The sequence below is a fragment of the Tachypleus tridentatus genome, chromosome 3 (assembly GCF_004210375.1).
Source record: "Tachypleus tridentatus isolate NWPU-2018 chromosome 3, ASM421037v1, whole genome shotgun sequence".
NCBI classification, from domain to species: Eukaryota; Metazoa; Arthropoda; class Merostomata; order Xiphosura; family Limulidae; genus Tachypleus; species Tachypleus tridentatus.
In genome coordinates this window covers 35,378,147-35,400,859 of record NC_134827.1, presented here as the reverse complement: position 1 = coordinate 35,400,859, position 22,713 = coordinate 35,378,147, and the positions used below count along the sequence as shown (strand labels likewise).

Sequence of the window (22,713 nt, the reverse complement as noted above, 5' to 3'; positions counted from 1 at the left end):
AACAGACACAATGTCAGTAGGAGAACAAAACGAGTAATTCCATGAACTTATTATCCAAACAAAAATATATGCATTATGTCAGCTGCACCATATGTGCCATATCCAGTGTTGCCGATGAGGCCTTTCGTGTAAAACTCCTTAGTTCTGTTGTCTTCTTTTTACCTTAGCAGACAAGAAAAAGTTTAAAGACACGATTTAAACTAACACATTAGATAAACAGGAATCACGTAAAGAAGAGATTGAACATTAGCCAATCACGTCTTGACATCAAACAAATTATGAAAATTAAAATAAAACAGTTTATGCACTATGATCCAGTGGATCGTCTGTAAATTACAGTTAGTCCATGTTGGACTGTTTCTTAGAATACCATCAGGGCTGCTTGTCACGGTAAGACTGTAATGAGTTGTTTGTCATAGCAAAACTGTAATGGGTTGTTTGTTATGATAAAACTTAATGGGTTGTTTGTTATAGTAAAACTGTAAAAGGTTGTTTGTTATACAAAAACTGTAATAGGTTGTTTATTAAAGTAATACTATGAAGGAGTGTTTCTTACAAGGGGCTGATTTTCTCCCTGGACAGCCCCTGAATGCCTCCTTTGATAGAACGGTTCTGAACAAAATACTAAAACACTTTACGTGTTTGTTTGTCATGTAACTTTTATTATTTGATATTTTCAGATAAATATTATCTACTGTTGCACGTGAAATAAAACACGGTAAGTCTGAAACAAAACAAACCCGAAACGGTTCAAATTGTATACGTTATAAAGTGTATAAGTTAGTTTTGGTTTTTATTATGACCAGAGCATTAAAACAGCAGTTTTCCCGTCCGTTTCGAAAGATACCGGAAGCGAAAATGCCTGTAAATAATATAACAAAATGAAGTAATGTCTACTTCTTATTTTTACTTTACGTACTGAGCAGTTTTCACGAGCATAGCGTGCTCGGTGCTGCTAACATGTGCATATTTTTTTATTTAAAATGTCTTTTTCTAACGGCTGAACAAACCTTGGTGCGCGGATTAAACATGCGGCGAAAACCACACGGCCAACATTTACACCAACACTAACAATAAAATGTCCAAGGTAATTTATGTGCACAGTTTCCAGCACAGAACCATATTTTAAAGATTACCTGTCATCCTAGTCAAAGCGAGGTCGAATGACAGTCGTCTTTTCAAAACCACGGGATTAGAAATGCGTGGCGCGTGGCTCCAGCTCCTCGCGTGGTGAGTTACGGCAGAAGGAACGGAGATTTATTACAGTCGCTAATACTCGGCTTCCTGGTGCTGTTTGAGACCGGACGGGACAGTTATGTTATGTCTCGTCTCATATTCCGGTATTTACGAAAGTAACTAAAGGCTGAGGAAATATGACACTGGAGAAATATGGAAGCATAGTATACTACGGCACAAATGTTTCCCGCCCTTTTTTGTGTCTGATTTATGTGGTTTATTCAAACTAAAGACCCGCGGGAGGGACATTGGGAAAGGCTGATTTCCTTGAATTTTTATAATATTCACCATTACACGTACTTATATTGTTGTTGATTTCTCGAATTGGTTTCAAAGAGGTCTGTAGCTTTTGTAACAAGCGTTGGTTTGTTATGTTTATTGTACTTGGCTTAAATGAACGTGCTTAGATGTTCTAACCTTTTACGTATAAATAAAGCTCTTAAAATAAAATAGTATTTCTCATATACTTCCACTCACTGTAGATTGTAATCGTTCGAAAGTAACATGTGAGAAACAGACAACAAAAAAAAAAGGTCTTGTTTTTGTACATCAGACCAACATCTGGACAGTTTGGTTGGTGAGACCTCTTAGTTCAAGTGCTGGAACAAGGTGTTAAAATAGGCTTAACGCCTGCACTATTTTCACTAACTCACTGGTGAAAGTGTTTGTCCCTAAAGGTGTGAAAGGGAAGCTACTTAGCTCGTGCCCCGTGGCGGGTGCGTGCGACAACGTCTGATGTCCAAAGTTAAGCAGGGTTAAAAGTGCATGGAGTATTGACAAAATGCTCTGTTGATAGCATTTTGTAAACACAGAGAGGCGAGGGACAATTATTGACCACAGCTGTCCAACGTCCACAATTGTGTACACGGTACAGAAATAACTAACCACACTCAAGTTATTCTGAACTAATAAAACATCTGAATTCAGAAACAAATGTGTACAGTGTTATCCAAATATACCGTACGGCACAAAATTAATTTTTTTTTATTAAATCACTTCACAAAAAATCAAACTTTTAAATAGCTTCTACATCACTATCGTTTCGCTTATCTCAGTGAATACAGTTAAACTTAAAAGCCTGTACAGAATTTTAACAGTCTTCACTTGAGAATCAGGAACCCCAGTGGGACAACGGTTAAAACTTTGGATTTACGACAAGTTTGAGAAATAGTCTCTTATTAGGCTTGTATTCTTATACAATACTCTGAAAACTTTATGAAAGACATTAAAGTTTTCCTCTTGTAAATATCATTTTATAGATGTGTCTTTACAGGACACGTGTAGTACACGTTCCAAGATTACAAAATGTTTATTGTGTTCTTAACACTGTCTTTTTCTCATAAATAATATTCTTTTGATATGTTTTCTCCACACAACACATGTAGTACACGTTCCAAGATTACAAAATGTTTATTGTGTTCTTAACACTGTCTTCTCCTCATAAATAATATTCTTTTGATATGTTTTCTCCACACAACACATGTAGTACACGTTCCAAGATTACAAAATGTTTATTGTGTTCTTAGCACTGTCTTCTCCTCATAAATAATATTCTTTTGATATGTTTTCTCCACACAACACGTGTAGTACACGTTCCAAGTTTTCAAAATGTTTATTGTGTTCTTAACAGTGTCTTCTCCTCATAAATAATATTCTTTTGATATGTTTTCTCCACACAACACGTGTAGTACACGTTCGAAGTTTTCAAAATGTTTATTGTGTTCTTAACACTGTCTTTTTCTCATAAATAATATTCTGTTGGCTTGTTTTCTCCACACAACACATGTAGTACACGTTCCAAGATTACAAAATGTTGATTGTGTTCTTAACACTGTCTTTTTCTCATAAATAATATTCTGTTGGCTTGTTTTCTCCACACAACACATGTAGTACACGTTCCAAGTTTTCAAAATGTTTATTGTGTTCTTAACAGTGTCTTCTCCTCATAAATAATATTCTTTTGATATGTTTTCTCCACACAACACGTGTAGTACACGTTCGAAGTTTTCAAAATGTTTATTGTGTTCTTAACACTGTCTTCTCCTCATAAATAATATTCTGTTGATGTGTTTTCTCCACACAACACGTGTAGTACACGTTCCAAGTTTTCAAAATGTTTATTGTGTTCTTAACACTGTCTTCTCCTCATAAATAATATTCTGTTGATATGTTTTCTCCACACAACACGTGTAGTACACGTTTCAAGTTTTCAAAATGTTGATTGTGTTCTTAGCACTGTCTTCTCCTCATAAATAATATTTTGTTGACATGTTTTCTCCACACAACACATGTAGTACACGTTCCAAGATTACAAAATGTTTATTGTGTTCTTAACACTGTCTTATCTTCAGATATAATATTTTGTTGATATGTTTTCTCCACACAACACATGTAGTACAACGTTCCAAGTTTTTAAAGATTTTTTTACTGTTTGTTTGTTAAAATACGTAGACTAAAATTTGCAAGAGTATTTTTGGAGTTTCACTCACCTAAGATGTCCGCAGAATATGCATAACACTAATCCATGTTTCATTATATCCTGACTACTTATTATATAGGAAATCTGAAATTTCTACTTATCCATAATTCGCGAAATAATCGAATCATTGTTCCGAATTCCCACAAGTTTCAGGTTGATAGCTCGCTGGCTGAGCGGTATGTTTGAGAGCGTAAAACACTAAAAGTCGGGCTTCAATACTCGCGATGAACAGAGCACATAAATCGTTGTTTTATAACGTTCTTTATAAGGTAGAACTAGTATACAATTTATACACTACTGAGTTTGCAACACTGCTCAGTAAAACCTCATCTCTCGAAGATGTTTCACTTTTCAATCCATAATTCCAGAAGGACTACACTTCCGTTTAGTTTGTTCACACTAACTTAATATATATATACAAGATGACAAGAATTATTAATATAATTTTTTCCTGTAGTTTTAACTGGTTACAAAAGCGTTTTATTTTACATATTTTCCCACAAATATGATCTTCTAATGGCTTGCTACGACTCATGCATCAGCAGGTAATCAAACAATATATCTGGTTCTCAGATAATCAAAACTCATCTCCGGCTGTAAATCTTTACAAATAATATTGCACGAGTTCACTCACTAGCTGAGCACTGTTTTCTCAGAACAGCAGCATCTGTGTTGAGGTGAAGGAGCCCCTGGTCTGACATCTCATCCCAAAAAGACATGAATTTAAAAATAATCATTGCTTTTATTATTATTGTTCCAATATCGAAATACCATTGGAAACATTTATAAATTACTATAGAAATTAAGACATACAATACAATGTATCTCGCTATTGTTGTAATTCTACACAATATATTGTATCTCACTGTTGTTGTAATTTAAACAATACACTGTATCTCACTGTTGTTGTAATTTTATACAATACACTGTATCTCACTGTTGTTGTAATTTTATACAATACACTGTATCTCGCTATTGTTGTAATTCTATACAATATATTGTATCTCACGATTGTTGTAATTTATACAACACACTGTATCTCACTATTGTTGTAATTTATACAATACACTGTATCTCACTGTTGTTGTAATTTTATACAATACACTGTATCTCACTGTTGTTGTAATTTTATACAATACACTGTATCTCGCTATTGTTGTAATTCTACACAATATATTGCATCTCACTATTGTTGTAATTTATACAATACACTGTATCTCACTGTTATTGTAATTTTATACAATACACTGTATCTCGCTATTATTGTAATTCTACACAATATATTGTATCTCACTGTTGTTTAATTTTATACAATACACTGTATTTCACTGTTGTTGTAATTTTATACAATACACTGTATCTCACTATTGTTGTAATTTATACAATACACTGTATCTCACTGTTATTGTAATTTTATACAATACACTGTATCTCACTGTTATTGTAATTTTATACAATACACTGTATCTCGCTATTATTGTAATTCTACACAATATATTGTATCTCACTGTTGTTTAATTTTATACAATACACTGTATCTCACTGTTGTTGTAATTTTATACAATACACTGTATCTCACTGTTGTTGTAATTTTATACAATACGCTGTATCTCACTGTTGTTGTAATTTTATACAATACACTGTATCTCGCTATTGTTGTAATTCTACACAATATATTGCATCTCACTATTGTTGTAATTTATACAATACACTGTATCTCACTGTTGTTGTAATTTTATATAATACACTGTATCTCACTGTTGTTGTAATTTTATACAATACACTGTATCTCACTGTTGTTGTAATTTTATACAATACAGTGTATTTCACTGTTGTTGTAATTTATACAATACACTGTATCTCGCTATTATTGTAATTCTACACAATATATTGTATCTCACTGTTGTTGTAATTGTATACAATACACTGTATCTCACTGTTGTTGTAATTTTATACAATAAACTGTATCTCGCAATTGTTGTAATTTTACACAATATATCGTATCTCACTATTGTTGTAATTTATACAACACACTGTATCTCACTATTGTTTTAATTTATACAATACACTGTATCTCACTGTTGTTGTAATTTTATACAATACACTGTATCTCACTGTTGTTGTAATTTTATACAATACACTGTATCTCACTGTTGTTGTAATTTATACAATACACTGTATCTCGCTATTGTTGTAATTCTACACAATATATTGTATCTCACTATTGTTGTAATTTATACAATACACTGTATCTCACTATTGTTGTAATTTTATACAATATATCGTATTTCACTATTGTTGTAATTTATACAACACACTGTATCTCACTATTGTTTTAATTTATACAATACACTGTATCTCACTGTTGTTGTAATTTTATACAATACACTGTATCTCACTGTTGTTGTAATTTTATACAAAACACTGTATCTCACTATTATTGTAATTTATACAATACACTGTATCTCACTGTTGTTGTAATTTTCTACAATACACTGTATCTCGCTATTGTTGTAATTCTACACAATATATTGTATCTCACTATTGTTGTAATTTATACAATACACTGTATCTCACTATTGTTGTAATTTATACAATACACTGTATCTCACTGTTGTTGTAATTTATACAACACACTGTATCTCACTATTGTTGTAATTTATACAATACACTGTATCTCACTATTGTTGAAATTTATACAATACACTGTATCTCACTATTGTTGTAATTTATACAACACACTGTATCTCACTATTGTTGTAATTTATACAACACACTGTATCTCGCTATTGTTGTAATTCTACAGAATACACTGTATCTCGCTATTGTTGTAATTTATACAACACACTGTATCTCACTATTGTTTTAATTTATACAATACACTGTATTTCACTGTTTTTGTAATTTTATACAATACACTGTATCTCACTATTGTTGTAATTTATACAATACACTGTATCTCACTGTTGTTGTAATTTATACAACACACTGTATCTCACTGTTGTTGTAATTTTATACAATAAACTGTATCTCGCTATTATTGTAATTCTACACAATATATTGTATCTCACTGTTGTTGTAATTTTATATAATGCACCTTATCTCACTGTTGTTGTAATTTTATACAATACACTGTATCTCACTGTTGTTGTAATTTTATACAATACACTGTATCTCACTATTGTTGTAAGTTATACAACACACTGTATCTCACTATTGTTGTAATTTATACAACACACTGTATCTCACTATTGTTGTAATTTATACAACACGCTGTATCTCACTATTGTTGTAATTTATACAATACACTGTATCTCACTATTGTTGTAATTTATACAACACACTGTATCTCGCTATTGTTGTAATTTATACAACACACTGTATCTCGCTATTGTTGTAATTCTACAGAATACACTGTATCTCGCTATTGTTGTAATTCTACAGAATATATTGTATCTCACTATTGTTGTAATTTATACAACACACTGTATCTCACTATTGTTGTAATTTATACAATACACTGTATCTTACTATTGTTGTAATTTATACAACACACTGTATCTCACTATTGTTGTAATTTATACAATACACTGTATCTCACTGTTGTTGTAATTTTATATAATACACTGTATCTCACTGTTGTTGTAATTTTATACAATACACTGTATCTCACTGTTGTTGTAATTTTATACAATACACTGTATCTCACTATTGTTGTAATTTATACAACACACTGTATCTCACTATTGTTGTAATTTATACAACACACTGTATCTCACTATTGTTGTAATTTATACAATACACTGTATCTCACTATTGTTGTAATTTATACAACACACTGTATCTCGCTATTGTTGTAATTTATACAACACACTGTATCTCGCTATTGTTGTAATTCTACAGAATACACTGTATCTCGCTATTGTTGTAATTCTACAGAATATATTGTATCTCACTATTGTTGTAATTTATACAACACACTGTATCTCACTATTGTTGTAATTTATACAACACACTGTATCTCACTATTGTTGTAATTTATACAATACACTGTATCTCACTATTGTTGTAATTTTATACAACACACTGTATCTCGCTATTGTTGTAATTTATACAACACACTGTATCTCTGCTATTGTTGTAATTCTACAGAATACACTGTATCTCGCTATTGTTGTAATTCTACAGAATATATTGTATCTCACTATTGTTGTAATTTTATACAACACACTGTATCTCACTATTGTTGTAATTTTATACAATACACTGTATCTCACTATTGTTGTAATTTATACAACACACTGTATCTCACTATTGTTGTAATTTATACAATACACTGTATCTCACTGTTGTTGTAATTTTATATAATACACTGTATCTCACTGTTGTTGTAATTTTATACAATACACTGTATCTCACTGTTGTTGTAATTTTATACAATACACTGTATCTCACTATTGTTGTAATTTATACAACACACTGTATCTCACTATTGTTGTAATTTATACAACACACTGTATCTCACTATTGTTGTAATTTATACAATACACTGTATCTCACTATTGTTGTAATTTATACAACACACTGTATCTCGCTATTGTTGTAATTTATACAACACACTGTATCTCGCTATTGTTGTAATTCTACAGAATACACTGTATCTCGCTATTGTTGTAATTCTACAGAATATATTGTATCTCACTATTTTTGTAATTTATACAACACACTGTATCTCACTATTGTTGTAAAAAAGCTGAAAAAGCCGTGAAGACGAAATGTTGGCTGAAACATTTTTAACTTGCGACATATTGGTTCATATAATGGTTCTGAGTTTTAATGTATCTTTGTTGTTGTTCTTGATTTTTAATTATAAACCTCTAGTTCATAGCTCTCTCATCTTTGAACCGATTTGAGATCTAATTACAGTTTTGGACTCAGAAGGTCAAACCTTTTCGTTTGATGTATTGGACCACGCCCAAGTTCGTATAGAGTATCCTAATCCAATCTTGCTTAAAATAATTTCAATTTGAGAGTAGGTTGGTCGAGGTTCTGATGGTGAATCAAGTATTCAGGTTCACGCGCACCCCACGCTTGATGTTGGTGGTGCACAAAAATATAATTAATGAAAAGAAAAAACGTTGTCATAGATTAATTTAGTCTAATGCTGCCTAAAAACAATTTGAAGTGTCGCGGCTATTAAGGATTCCCTCTTGTTTATTATTACTTGGAGAATAAAGGTTGTTTTCATTTCTTTAAATTTATTATAAAACGCATCTCCCCTTACTGGAAGCGTGTAGTACAGGAACACTTTCTGTTCTTATTTCTTTGTTGTTAATCGTCTGTAATATCCGTCGCGGGTATCAAAATTCGGTTTTAGCGTTGTATGTTTTCAGATTTATCTGTGAGTCACTTGGGGACGTATAGGAACACTAAAGAAATACTTGTATAAAGTTTTTAGTTTTACTGTCATGTAGCATAAACAACCAATCATTGAAATTTTGTTGGTTTTACAACCATATTGTTTTTGAGAACAAACCATAGAATGTTTGTAAATTTATTTCTTATTTTGTGCCAGTTATTAATTATCATTAACATTTATGAAAGTCAAGTGTTGGTCAGACTCGGTTTCTCTGAATCTCGTGAGTTACAAGAGTCCAGTTCTACTTTTTTTTTCTATAATACTTCCTCGTTTGATTGACCGTTTTTATTTTAGTTGAATTTATTCCTTAACATAAGCATAACTCCTATATTTCGGGACTTTTTCTGCTGTATAAAAGCCTGTTGAGGAGGGAATTCCCAGGATCAGATCAGGCTTAGCGTTGTGTGTTGCACCACATCATCCACATCATTATGACGTCAGGCTAGGTATAATACGGAAAATAAGCCGGAAAACTCTCGTGATGGAAGACACGGAAGTGCATTCGTGTATATACAATCGTATGGTTTAAAATTTTATCCAATAGTACCAATATATAGCATGTTTACTCTGTTATCTGTAGTGGATTATGAAACATTATATAGCATGTTTACTCTGTTATCTGTAGTGGATTATGAAACATTATACAGCATGTTTACTCTGTTATCTGTAGTGGATTATGAAACATTATACAGCATGTTTACTCTGTTATCTGTAGTGGATTATGAAACATTATACAGCATGTTTACTCTGTTATCTGTAGTGGATTATGAAACATTATATAGCATGTTTACTCTGTTATCTGTAGTGGATTATGAAACATTATACAGAATGTTTACTCTGTTATCTGTAGTGGATTATGAAACATTATACAGCATGTTTACTCTGTTATCTGTAGAAACATTATACAGCATGTTTACTCTGTTATCTGTAGTGGATTATGAAACATTATACAGCATGCTTACTCTGTTATCTGTAGTGGATTATGAAACATTATACAGCATGTTTACTCTGTTATCTGTAGTGGATTATGAAACATTATACAGCATGTTTACTCTGTTATCTGTAGTGGATTATGAAACATTATATAGCATGTTTACTCTGTTATCTGTAGTGGATTATGAAACATTATACAGCATGTTTACTCTGTTATCTGTAGTGGATTATGAAACATTATACAGCATGTTTACTCGGTTATCTGTAGTGGATTATGAAACATTATACAGCATGTTTACTCTGTTATCTGTAGTGGATTATGAAACATTATACAGCATGTTTACTCTGTTATCTGTAGTGGATTATGAAACATTATATAGCATGTTCCTGGGAAATAGTTTTATTTATTTATTGCCAGTTTCATAAGAATAGTTTTAATATTCAGTGGTTTTAATAATAATACCTTACGGTTCAAGTAAGGTCCAAATAGTTAAAGTTAATCAGCCCATCAGTACAGCTAATCAAATATATATATTAGAATACATTGTTAGCCTTGGGCCTGTTTGAAACGTTGAAAACTTGTTTAGTAAATTTTAAAATGGGTATGGAATCCCTTTCGAGTCACAGTGACATTTCTCCGGCTTTCTCTTATGGCACTGCCTCCAATATTCATTCTCTTTTGTTTTTTTGTTAGTTTACTCTTAGAAGTCAGGAACTAACGTAAATATTTATAATATTTACCTAAGTCGCCTGAAGTCCGCCATTTGTAATGGAAGATGACTCATGACCCTTTGTTGGCTAAAATTGGCACTAACACTACAGAAGACCTATTGAGGCTAGTTAGGACATTTTAACAAACCTTGTTCTACGGTATGAAGACCCTGCTTTACCGCACAAAGTGAACGTTCTGTCCCACACAAATCATGCTAATTCACCCCCGCATGGTGACGTGATCATCTGGATTGACCAGTGGCCAGTATGATAGAAGTACCAGCAACTATAGCTGGCACATAATGATAATGCTTCTACACCGGAAGACTGGAAGTCAGTACGTTATAGGAAAGAACTATAAATCTTGACCATTACACTGACCAACAGCACAAACTGTCGGACCTTGATAACGTTTTGGTCACATCTGATACAAAGTCTGTTTGGAGTAGATGGGGTGGCTGACACGTCATTGTGCCATTTAACCTACCACAGAGCCATGGGAAAATTTGGACTACACTCACCATAAACTGACTTTAATTCTGTTACATATGATAATCTATTATATAAAGTCCAGCACCGAAGAACGTTATTCCGCTCTGTCCACAAACGCAGTTTTCAAAGTTCACCCCAAATAAAATTACTACAACAACCGCCCCGCGTCTTTCAGTAGGAAACATTAACACGATACAACATGACGTCACTTTCGTTCTTAAGTAGCTTAATTAATATTTCTGTTTATAATGCACGTGTAAAATACATAATCATTACTCACTAATCGTTTTGAAATAAGTGTTAAATGTGTTGTCAGTTACCTTAGCGTTGATTTCGTGGGACCTTTACGATTCAAGTAGCAGCACGTCGTACTGTGATCAAGACGTCTAATAAAACAGAGCATGATTGGTTGTTGGTCTTGTGACGTTAAATCTCCTGACGTAATCAGTTTCTTAACGTTAAAACTGATTCGATAGGTCGAACAGAAATAGACTTCAAATCTTGCTTCCTTGTTCCTTCCTACACCACTGAGACACACGGAAAGTTATTTTTGCCTGTTAATAAAAGAAAAAGATTAATGGGAACCATCAAATGACTTAAGTTTGACTTTTTTAAATTTAAACGAGTGATACACATTAAAATACAACATCTGTTATAGTAATCACTTACTATATGTTACCAATAAAAACGTATTTAAATGCTTCACTTTGCATTATTACACTATAGACTCTACCCTAATCGTTCGCCACTCCTATAAGAGATGATCTGGGTCCTTCTAGGGCAGGGGAGTAGCACCTAACACTTGGGAAAACACTCACTACAAAAGTTTTTTGTTGGTTTTAAATAGTGTGTTTGTGCGTTTTCTACAAATCTTTCGTATGTGTGTAAAATATTTGAGTAAAGTTAGATAGTATTATCTGTGGTACATCTATTGGCCGAACAATCATTTCTGTATATCAGCCTGTGACCTCCATCTGTTCATTAAACAGTATGTTTCTGATGAATTTATCAACGCAACAGCCGAGTTTATTCGTATTAATGTGTCGTAATGTGTTACCATAGAAACTAATATTTCATCTTCACGTAATTTCATTATTATCAATTTCTTCGTCCTGTTGACGCGAAATCGAGTCCCACTATCGTGATGGGTTAAGACTGTTTATCCAATATTTCGCTTCTTGTGCCCCAAGTTCTTTAACCCTAACTGTTACCCAGAAGAGATGACTCTATCTGTGTTTGTTGATATGTGCAGAACTGTACAATGGCATATCTGCGTTTTGACAGCAGGGTTCACCCCCGGTGTTTAGCGTTATAAGCTTTCAAGCTTACTGTTGAACCACCAGGGGGTGACCCTGTCAAATAACACTTGAAAGTTATCTTCAAACCAAAATCAGATAAACTTGGTGGTTTAATCAAGTCCTCCGATGGGATAGCAATAAGTCTATGGATTTCCAACGCTAGAATCAGGAGTTCGATACATACAGCAAATAACCAGATAAGTCCTTGCTATATATGTATAAATATACGCATAGTTTGCTTAGGAAATATTAAACAGATTACAACCAGGAATGGAAAAAAAATTGCCATCCCGTTTGGTGGTTATTTAATTTTATCACATATTTTTCTTATAGGTTCTTTGCATTAAATAACAGCATACAATAACACCAGTAGGCTTAATAACAGCATACAATAACACCAGTAGGCCTAATAACAACATACAATAACACCAGTAGGCTTAATAACAGCATACAATAACACCAGTAGGCCTAATAACAGCATACAATAACACCAGTAGGCCTAATAACAGCATACAATAACACCAGTAGGCCTAAGAATAGCAGTCAAAATCACAACATACTGGAATATAATTTCACATTTTCATCTCAGTTACTCCATAACGAATTTTAAGTTTGAGACACGTAGAAATCATATTTTAAATTCATTTCTGATCTGCTACATGAAAGTGCCCAAAGTGCTTTTTCCAAATTTAATTTCAGAACTCGTCAGCTAGCCTGTTCAAAATATTACCGATTACTTGTAAGAATGATAATAAATTGTTTAGTTCTGTTTATTACACGCTTCTCGTTTGCAATTCATTATTGACTGATAAAAAGGCTTAGAAAAATTACGATAGAAGTCTAAAGCAAATTTTATTACTATTATTAGGCCTAATAGTTTCATTGCTTTGGTCCAGACGACCTTGTTTCTGGTAAGATCTGTTATTTTATGTTTGAGCAATACGTTATACATTTTTACGCATGCGTAAATACTTCGCAGGGTTTGAATGGATCTTCACCAAAACTGGTACAGAGGTTCCTTAGGTCTATGGGGAAATACGCACATATTTTTAGTTTTGCATTTAGCGATTTTGATGTGTGTTTTGGTAAGTTTTTTTTTTAACCACTACTTCGCCCCTGTTGGCGGAACTTCACAAAATTTGGCATGAAGGTTTTTGGGTCCATGAGGAGATACATTCATATTTACGGTTTCACATTTTGTGTTTAGCTGTTTTCACGAGTGTGTTTTTTTAAAATTATATGTAAGAGAAACAAATTTTGCATGTCCTAAGATAACCAATCTTCCATGATGACCAATTAATCATGAATTTACGTATCTTCCATCCAGAGTAGAGGTACCCCAGCTTGTAGGGTATAAATAAATATCTACCAACTGATTGTTGGCCTTCCATGATGACCAATTAATCATGAATTTACGTATCTTCCATCCATAGTAGAGGTACCCCACCTAGTAGGGTATAAATAAATATCTACCAACTGATTGTAATGTTTGTTTGGAACTTCAAAGCTACGGTCTGGGATATTTAATTTTTTTTCCGTTACATATAAGTATTATATTTAAGATATATTTGGGGTAAAACCAAATACAAAATGCTTGAGAGCTATTTTATAATTTCTGAAATAATGTATCATATTAATCATAAACAAGCGACCCTCTATAAGCTCAGAGGTAGGTCTGCGGACTTATAATGCTAGAAATCGAGTTTCGATTATCGTGGTGGGCAGAACGAAGATAGCCCATTGTTCTAACTATGAAGAAAAAACAATAAACTAAAGATAAACCAAAGATAAACTGAGCCACATTGATAAAATTTCTGTTTGCTCGTAAGTCCTGCGAGTTTTATTTTTCGTAATTAATTCCGTTCTTATCAGAACTTAAGTTTGGTAAACTTTTTTGCTGTTGTTTTTAACTCAAGTTGGTAGTTTCGTATATCAGTGGCTGAAGTCAGTGTGTTTAAACCCATACATAAGCTGTTTATAAGAGGTTTCCTTAGATTTAGTTTCTTTAAAAACTATGAACTTCTAAGGAGGTATTAGTAAGTTAGAGTATTACATATCACAGTTACTTCTAGTTTAAACTAGGAATGTTCGAGAAGTGTGCGAACTATTACACGGACTTTTCTCTACGTTAAATTACTTTCATTTTCGAGTCCGTCTGTTACTCCGTGAAGGTTCCGTTGAAGGGACTGAAAGCTGGCGGTATTTTTCAACGTAGAAAATGGTCCGTGTGTAAATTTATACATTAGTTTACCTATGTTATGATCATTAAACAGCGCCACTGGTGTAGGTTTGGTTGTTGGTATAAGTTGTGTGTATATTTCTTCCAGTGTTTCATATGTAACTTAAGGTTCTCATATTTACCTAATTAAAATGTAAATTAATACGTGAGATCACGAGTTAATTCATTTCGTTGTACTGTAACTTTCCAAGAATTGCGGTTGATATCTGAACCCAGTTTTCTTCACCATCGAAATTATCATTTTATTAAACCATCAGGCCGCTAGGGGGCCTTAGCGTTACATTATGAGTTTTACTTGTCAGTCAGAAGATCAGGTTTGTTTGACCTTCATTTTAATTACCACATTACTGTGACCAGATTAGGTAATAACTCTCTCATCTGTCCCACTACTGATCACTGTTATGTACACTTACATGGTCATTTATGACTCTCGAGCTACAATACAATCTTTCGAACGTCTCCGGTCACGTCCTTCGCGCGGATTTCGCGTTAAAGGCACGTTTCTCTCGAGTGCAAACAATACGAAGCAAATATTGTGACGTCATTTCTGAATACAAATAACACTTGTGCACGTTTATCGTAAATGATCGCAAGCTGACATCAATATCGCTAAAATTATTTCACGATAGTCCATAATTTGTTTAGAAGCTACCAGGCAGAGGATGGGGGTTTCCTGGATCATATGTGCATTCTGTATTTTTGAGAACTTAACTTTAGAGTTATTAAACATGGCCGGCCCATCACGGAAGATAAGTATGACTGGACCCAGCTACGTGTATGAGGAATAGGGTAAAGATTAGGTGTGTTTTGTAACACTCATTTTACATATGGGAACATAACGAATCTGTTTTCCGGCGCTGCCAGTTTATTAGGAGTTAGATGAACGAGTTTCGGCTCCAATCAGAAATCGATGAGCAAAACGTGCCAATCACCGCGTGTGACGTGGTATTTCAAGCACCGTGAGTATTTGCTTGTAGCGCCACCTGATAACAGAAGATTACGGAGTGGGTGGACTTGGAAGAAGAGGTGCTCGGAGGCAGAGGTTCAACTGCGGTATGGAATGTGATCCACCCCTGTGGAAGGAAAGTAGAACGTGTGTTGTGTTTCTACAGTGTCAGTACTATGTGGCGTTGAGTGGAACACCGGTAAGATATGGTTATTTGTATGAAGGATAACTAAGTGTTTAGTTCTGTTTATTAAACACAAAGTCCACGTTGAACCAGACACTAACCATGAGTTAGAACGTTGGTTAATATTAGTACTTGGGGGGTTTGTTTAAACAAACAACAAACGGAGAAGAATTATTTTAAATTATAATACAACATTACCACCGACACACAAACCATGAATACACGACTTTCTGGTGCCTTTTTGTTTTCCCTTATTCAATCAAAAGACTCTAATGTCCGATGCTATGGTAACCAGATTTTACTGTCAATTATGAACTGTATTTTTAAATAATAACGTGTTCATTTTGAGTTTCTCTATACTTGCATGCCATTGGAAGAAACTTTCCTGTGCTGTAATTACGTAATACGTTTTTAGGGCTGACCTTCTCGATCACATTGGTTTTCTTCTGCTAACTCTGATTGGATGATTCTATTTTCAAACATTCTGTTATCTCTGTTTTTAAGGACCCATATAATGTTCTTCAGTTTTGAACTATTAGACTGTAAACATAACGGTATTAACTTTACTATCAAACTGTAAACATAACGGTATTAACTTTAATATTAAACGGTAAACATAACGGTAATAACTTTACTATTAAACTGTAAACATAACGGTAATAACTTTACTATTAAACTGTAAACATAACGGTATTAACTTTACTATTAAACTGTAAACATAACGGTATTAACTTTACTATTAAACTGTAAACATAACGGTATTAACTTTACTATTAAACTGTAAACATAACGGTATTAACTTTACTATTAAACTGTAAACATAATGGTATTAACTTTACTATTAAACTGCAAACATAACGGTATTAACTTTACTATTAAACTATAAACATAACGGTATTAACTTACTATTTAACTGTAAACATAACGGTATTAACTTTACTATCAAACTATAAACATAACGGTATTAACTTACTATTTAACTGTAAACATAACGGTATTAACTTTACTATTAAACTGTAAACATAACGGTAATAACTTTACCATTAAACTGTAAACATAACGGTATAAACTTTACTATCAAATTGTAAACATAACGGTATTAACTTTACTATCAAACTGTAAACATAACGGTATTAACTTTACTATTAATTTGTAAACATAACGGTATTAACTTTACTATTAAACTGTAAACATAACGGTATTAACTTTACTATTAAACAGTAAACATAACGGTATTAACTTTACTATTAAACTATAAACATAACGGTATTAACTTTACTATTAAACTGTAAACATAACGGTATTAACTTTACTATTAAACTGTAAACATAACGGTATTAACTTTACTATTAAACAGTAAACATAACGGTATTAACTTTACTATTAAACTGTAAAGATAACGGTAATAACTTTACTATTAAACTGTAAACATAACGGCATTAACTTTACTATCAAATTGTAAACATAACGGTATTAACTTTACTATCAAACTGTAAACATAACGGTATTAACTTTATTATCAAATTGTAAACATAACGGTATTAACTTTACTATCAACTTGTAAACATAACTGTATTAACTTTACTATTAAACTGTAAACATAACGGAAATAACTTTACTATTAACCTGTAAACATAACGGAAATAACTTTACTATTAAACTGTAAACATGACTGTAATAACTTTACTGTTAAACACCAACAACCAGTTATATTTTATAACAAAGGTTATAAAGGTTACCAAACAAGGTTACAGGGTTTTACGTCGAGTTTGTGTGGTTGACTTTGAACACAAAGCTACACAAAGAACTACCTGTGTTCTGATCTCTGCACGTATCGAAATCCAATTTTTTTACGTCGTAGTTAAGTAATACATGTGATTGGTGGTTATATATCCAAAACTGATGGTTAGCCTTGTGTGATTTTTGTAACCAGTTCTCAAACGGCTTAAGTATGATAATTAACAGATACTTGTATTTTAATGGCTCGTTTTTTGTTTTTTACGAGCATGATGAATCATTCTTCAATTTACCTACAAAGAACGAAATACGTAGTATAAGTGACATTATAACGCGCGATGTAGCGCATGCGCGTTTTGAAAGGGTGGACTTAAATATGAAGACTTACGAATTTCAGCTTCAGCATATGAAATATAGATCTTCACACGTGTAAATAGCGCCATCTATGATGTACATATGTTAAACGTAGACATGTTTAACGGAATAGAATTTTGTTGTGTTCTCCTTGATAAACAAATATAAACACAATCAGTCTTTAACCTATGTTCCATATTAAACAGAGCTAAGCACATATACACAACTAGCCTTTACCAATCATCAACATACCTGTACCAGTACAGTGGTGGTTATAAGGTTGAATTGATCGATTGTGATTCAATCTGTGTCATAAAAATGTTGACTAAAACTGGTGACATGGGGTTCATCATACTTAGGCCTTTTATGTGTAGGTAGTTTTAGTTATTGAACATAAAGTTAGTTTTGGTGGTAGTGAATTCTATAAGGGTTGCTTATTGGTCGTTGGTGATGTGTACCAATGGGTTGGGGTCTTGGATATAAAGTTCTAAAGCTATCTTGCAGGCTTCAGTTGTTGGGACTTTATGGTTTAGTTGATTAAGAATATATTTAAAGTTAAAAGAGTCTTTGAAAAATGAGCCAGCTGATGTCACATATTTAGAAAATTCCCACACTATATTTACCGAGGTTGTAGTTAAATAATTTATAGGTCGACATTATGGGTCATGGTGGACAAAAAACGGCCGAAGTATGGGAATCCGTATCACCAGTTCTAGCCAACATTTTTATGACACAGACTGAATCACAGGCCATTAATTTAACCTTCATTCTTTGTTCTATATTAAATAGATCTAAACACATAGACACAACTAGCCTTTATCATCTGTTCCACATTAAACAGATCTAAACACACAGACACAACTAGCCTTTATCATCTGTTCCACATTAAACAGATCTAAACACACAGACACAACTAGCCTTTATCATCTGTTCCACATTAAACAGATCTAAACACATAGACACAACTAGCCTTTATCATCTGTTCCACATTAAACAGATCTAAACACATAACTACTAACTAGCCTTTATCATCTGTTCCACATTAAACAGATCTAAACATACAGACACAACTAGCCTTTATCATCTGTTCCACATTAAACATATCTAAACACATAGACACAACTAGCCTTTATCATCTGTTCCACACTAAACAGATCTAAACACATAGACACAACTAGCCTTTATCATCTGTTCCACACTAAACAGATCTAAACACATAGACACAACTAGCCTTTATCATCTGTTCCACACTAAACAGATCTAAACACATAGACACAACTAGCCTTTATCATCTGTTCCACATTAAACAGATCTAAACACATAGACACAACTAGCCTTTATCATCTGTTCCACATTAAACAGATCTAAACACATAGACACAACTAGCCTTTATCATCTGTTCCACATTAAACAAATCTAAACACATAGACACAACTAGCCTTTATCATCTGTTCCACATTAAACAGATCTAAACACATAGACACAACTAGCCTTTATCATCTGTTCCACACTAAACAGATCTAAACACATAGACACAACTAGCCTTTATCATCTGTTCCACATTAAACAGATCTAAACACATAGACACAACTAGCCTTTATCATCTGTTCCACATTAAACAAATCTAGACACATAGACACAACTAGCCTTTATCATCTGTTCCACATTAAACAAATCTAAACACATAGACACAACTAGCCTTTATCATCTGTTCCACATTAAACAGATCTAAACACATAGACACAACTAGCCTTTATCATCTGTTCCACATTAAACAGATCTAAACACATAGACACAACTAGCTTTTATCATCTGTTCCACATTAAACACATTTAAACACGCAGACTACTTTGTCTTTAACTTCCGTGTTAAAAACGAAGATAACATGGTGACTTGCTTCAAGCATGTCCGTCTAATCATGTTTGTACTTTTTATATCATTTAACTTGGTGTCTGTAGCGGGCCGTAAACAACGATGCTGAATTAATTTAAATTGTAATTAAGCAAAATGTAGATAAGAATTGTGTTAAATTAATTAATTAATTCTGTAGGAGATGTTATTATTTTTAATACGGCACTGTTTCTCAAACACCACGTTATAATTATAGGTTTGGAGAGGTTCAAACGTTTTTTATTCACATCAAGGGAGGTCTCAGACTACAAGAGTTTGGTAACCAGTGATATAGATGTTGTACAAACATCGGTTTATGTTTACTGTTGGACACGCCAAACGTCGCTTATGTATTCTTTTATAATTCTGTGATTAAACTAAGGAATTGGAGTACATCGAGCCCAGACATTCTAAAGGCAATACTGACACATTGATACAGATTAAATCTTGAAAGACTAGTACATATCACAGATTGACTGAAATATCACTACCCATCAGAGACTGACACACTACTACAGATGAGAAAATGGCCCACGTATGTCAGATATTTATGTGATTCTTTCCTTGTAATACGAATGTAAAAATTTGTCAGTATTCTGCAGCTTACAAATATAGATACTTTCATACAAGTTTGGCCGTTCATAGTTAGCCAATCGGAGCAGAGCAGACCAACAGAAAAGTGGATCTCTAGGCCATCAGTGACGATACATTATTATTGTAATAGGACTAAGCCAGCCCTTATGATTTATGGCTCTTCCCCTCTCCTGGTGTTATAAAACAGGAACGCGTAAAAATTGTACTTCCCTCGAATAAAACGCACAGGATGAGTAGAATTATCCACAGCAAGCTCCACTGTTGCCTGGGTCACAAGGACTGTAATCACACGAGTGTTTTGCGACGCCAACAAGACCTGTTGTAAATGATCTCTGATAAAATGGAAGTGAGGAACAAAACGTTCCACGAATCAGCCAACCGTATCAGTTATTATGTGTAGTAAAATATATTGAGCCAGCATACTTTACACTGATAACTTGTCGTGGAAACTTTGGAATAACTTAACGGATTTATTGTGGCAGCAACCTGCTGACACTACGAGTAGTCGGGGGCGTAGCAGTTTCGTCTTTACTTGTGAGATTTAAAAAAACACGTTTGGAATTATGAAGAAAATCTACAACACAGATATTGGAATATATCATCGGTAAACAAACATTTATCTTAATAAATGAATCACGGACAATTTTGTATATATTTAGGGAGAGAGAAAAATTATTTATGTTCCAACAAAATCAATGTGTTATAACAAGTTTGTTTTTTGAATTTCACGTAAAGCTACACGAGGGCTATCTACGCTAGCCATCTCTAATTTAGCAGTGTAAGACTAGAGGGAAGGCACTAGTAATCACCACCCACCCCCAAACTCTTGGGCTACTTTTTTACCAACGAGTAGTGGGATTGACCGTAACATTATAACGCCCCCATGGCCAAAAGGGGCGAGCATGATTGGTGCGACAAGGATACGAACCCGCGACCCTCGGATTAGGAGTCGAATGCTTTAACCACCTGGCCGTGCCGGGCCGTAATATTAAACAAGTACCTAATAATATGACTGAAAATGAGGACCTGTTCAGTTTGTAAGAGAAGAAATATTAAAATACTGTTGTAGGTTCAGCTATCAAGAACCTTATTTATGAATACAAAAACTATTAATGACAAATAGTTATAATTTGTGTTTTTACTTAAATTTTTTACAAGGTTTGTCACAGTTGTTGTAACAAAAGAAACAATATCTTCTACAGGGTTATGCACGACCTTGTAACCAAAGACACGTGACACTCATAAACGAATTAAAACAAGCAGAAGTTTTGGTTTCGATTTCTCTTTATCCACAACCAGGAATCTCAAACCAATGATTACAAACTGATATATGGAATATATTATTATCTTACGAGTTTCGTTCAGGTCGCCAATTTACTTATTTATATATACAATATATAACATAATAAGTCTTTTTGGAAAAGGCTTAAAACAATCAGTTTTCAAACTTGTATTTGTTTGTTTGTTTGTTTTGGAATTTCGCACAGAGCTACTCGAGGGCTATCTGTGCTAGCCGTCCCTAATTTAGCAGTGTAAGACTAGAGGGAAGGCAGCTAGTCATCACCACCCACCGCCAACTCTTGGGCTACTCTTTTACCAACGAAAAGTGGGATTGACCGTCACATTATAACGCCCCCACGGCTGGGAGGGCGAGCATGTTTGGCGCGACTCGGGCGCGAACCCGCGACCCTCAGATTACGAAGCGCACGCCTTAACGCGCTAGGCCATGCCAGGCCCTTCAAACTTGTGATGTGCACATTACACAGAAAATACAACTCTCGTAAAGATGAATTTTTTACAATATTTTGACCTATAATAAACCATGAATTTTCAGGGTATTATTATAGTTTTAAACCGTCGTTTCGTTTAGCCCAGTGATTTTACTATTTTAGAAAGATCATATAACATTGTCTTTTTGATTGATTTAAGCTGCGAAATATATTGTCGCTGTTTTTGTATCTGACAGTTCTTCCAGACAATAATCCGACATACCTAAACCGATTTGTATCTGATACTTCTTCCAGACAATAATCCGACATACCTAAACTGATTTGTATCTGATACTTCTTCCAAACAATAATCTGACGTACCTAAACTGATTTGTATCTGATACTTCTTCCAAACAATAATCTGACGTACCTAAACTGATTTGTAACTGACACTTATTCCAGACAATAATCCGACATACCTAAACTGATTTG

At 33.5% G+C, this 22,713-nt stretch overlaps 1 protein-coding gene across 2 annotated transcripts in view; it reads left to right on the top strand.

Annotated features, from left to right (window-relative positions):
* LOC143246693 (uncharacterized) overlaps positions 1-22,713 on the top strand; it is a 135,957-nt gene that overhangs the window by 5,792 nt on the left and 107,452 nt on the right. The gene's annotated exons all lie outside the window — the stretch shown is intronic.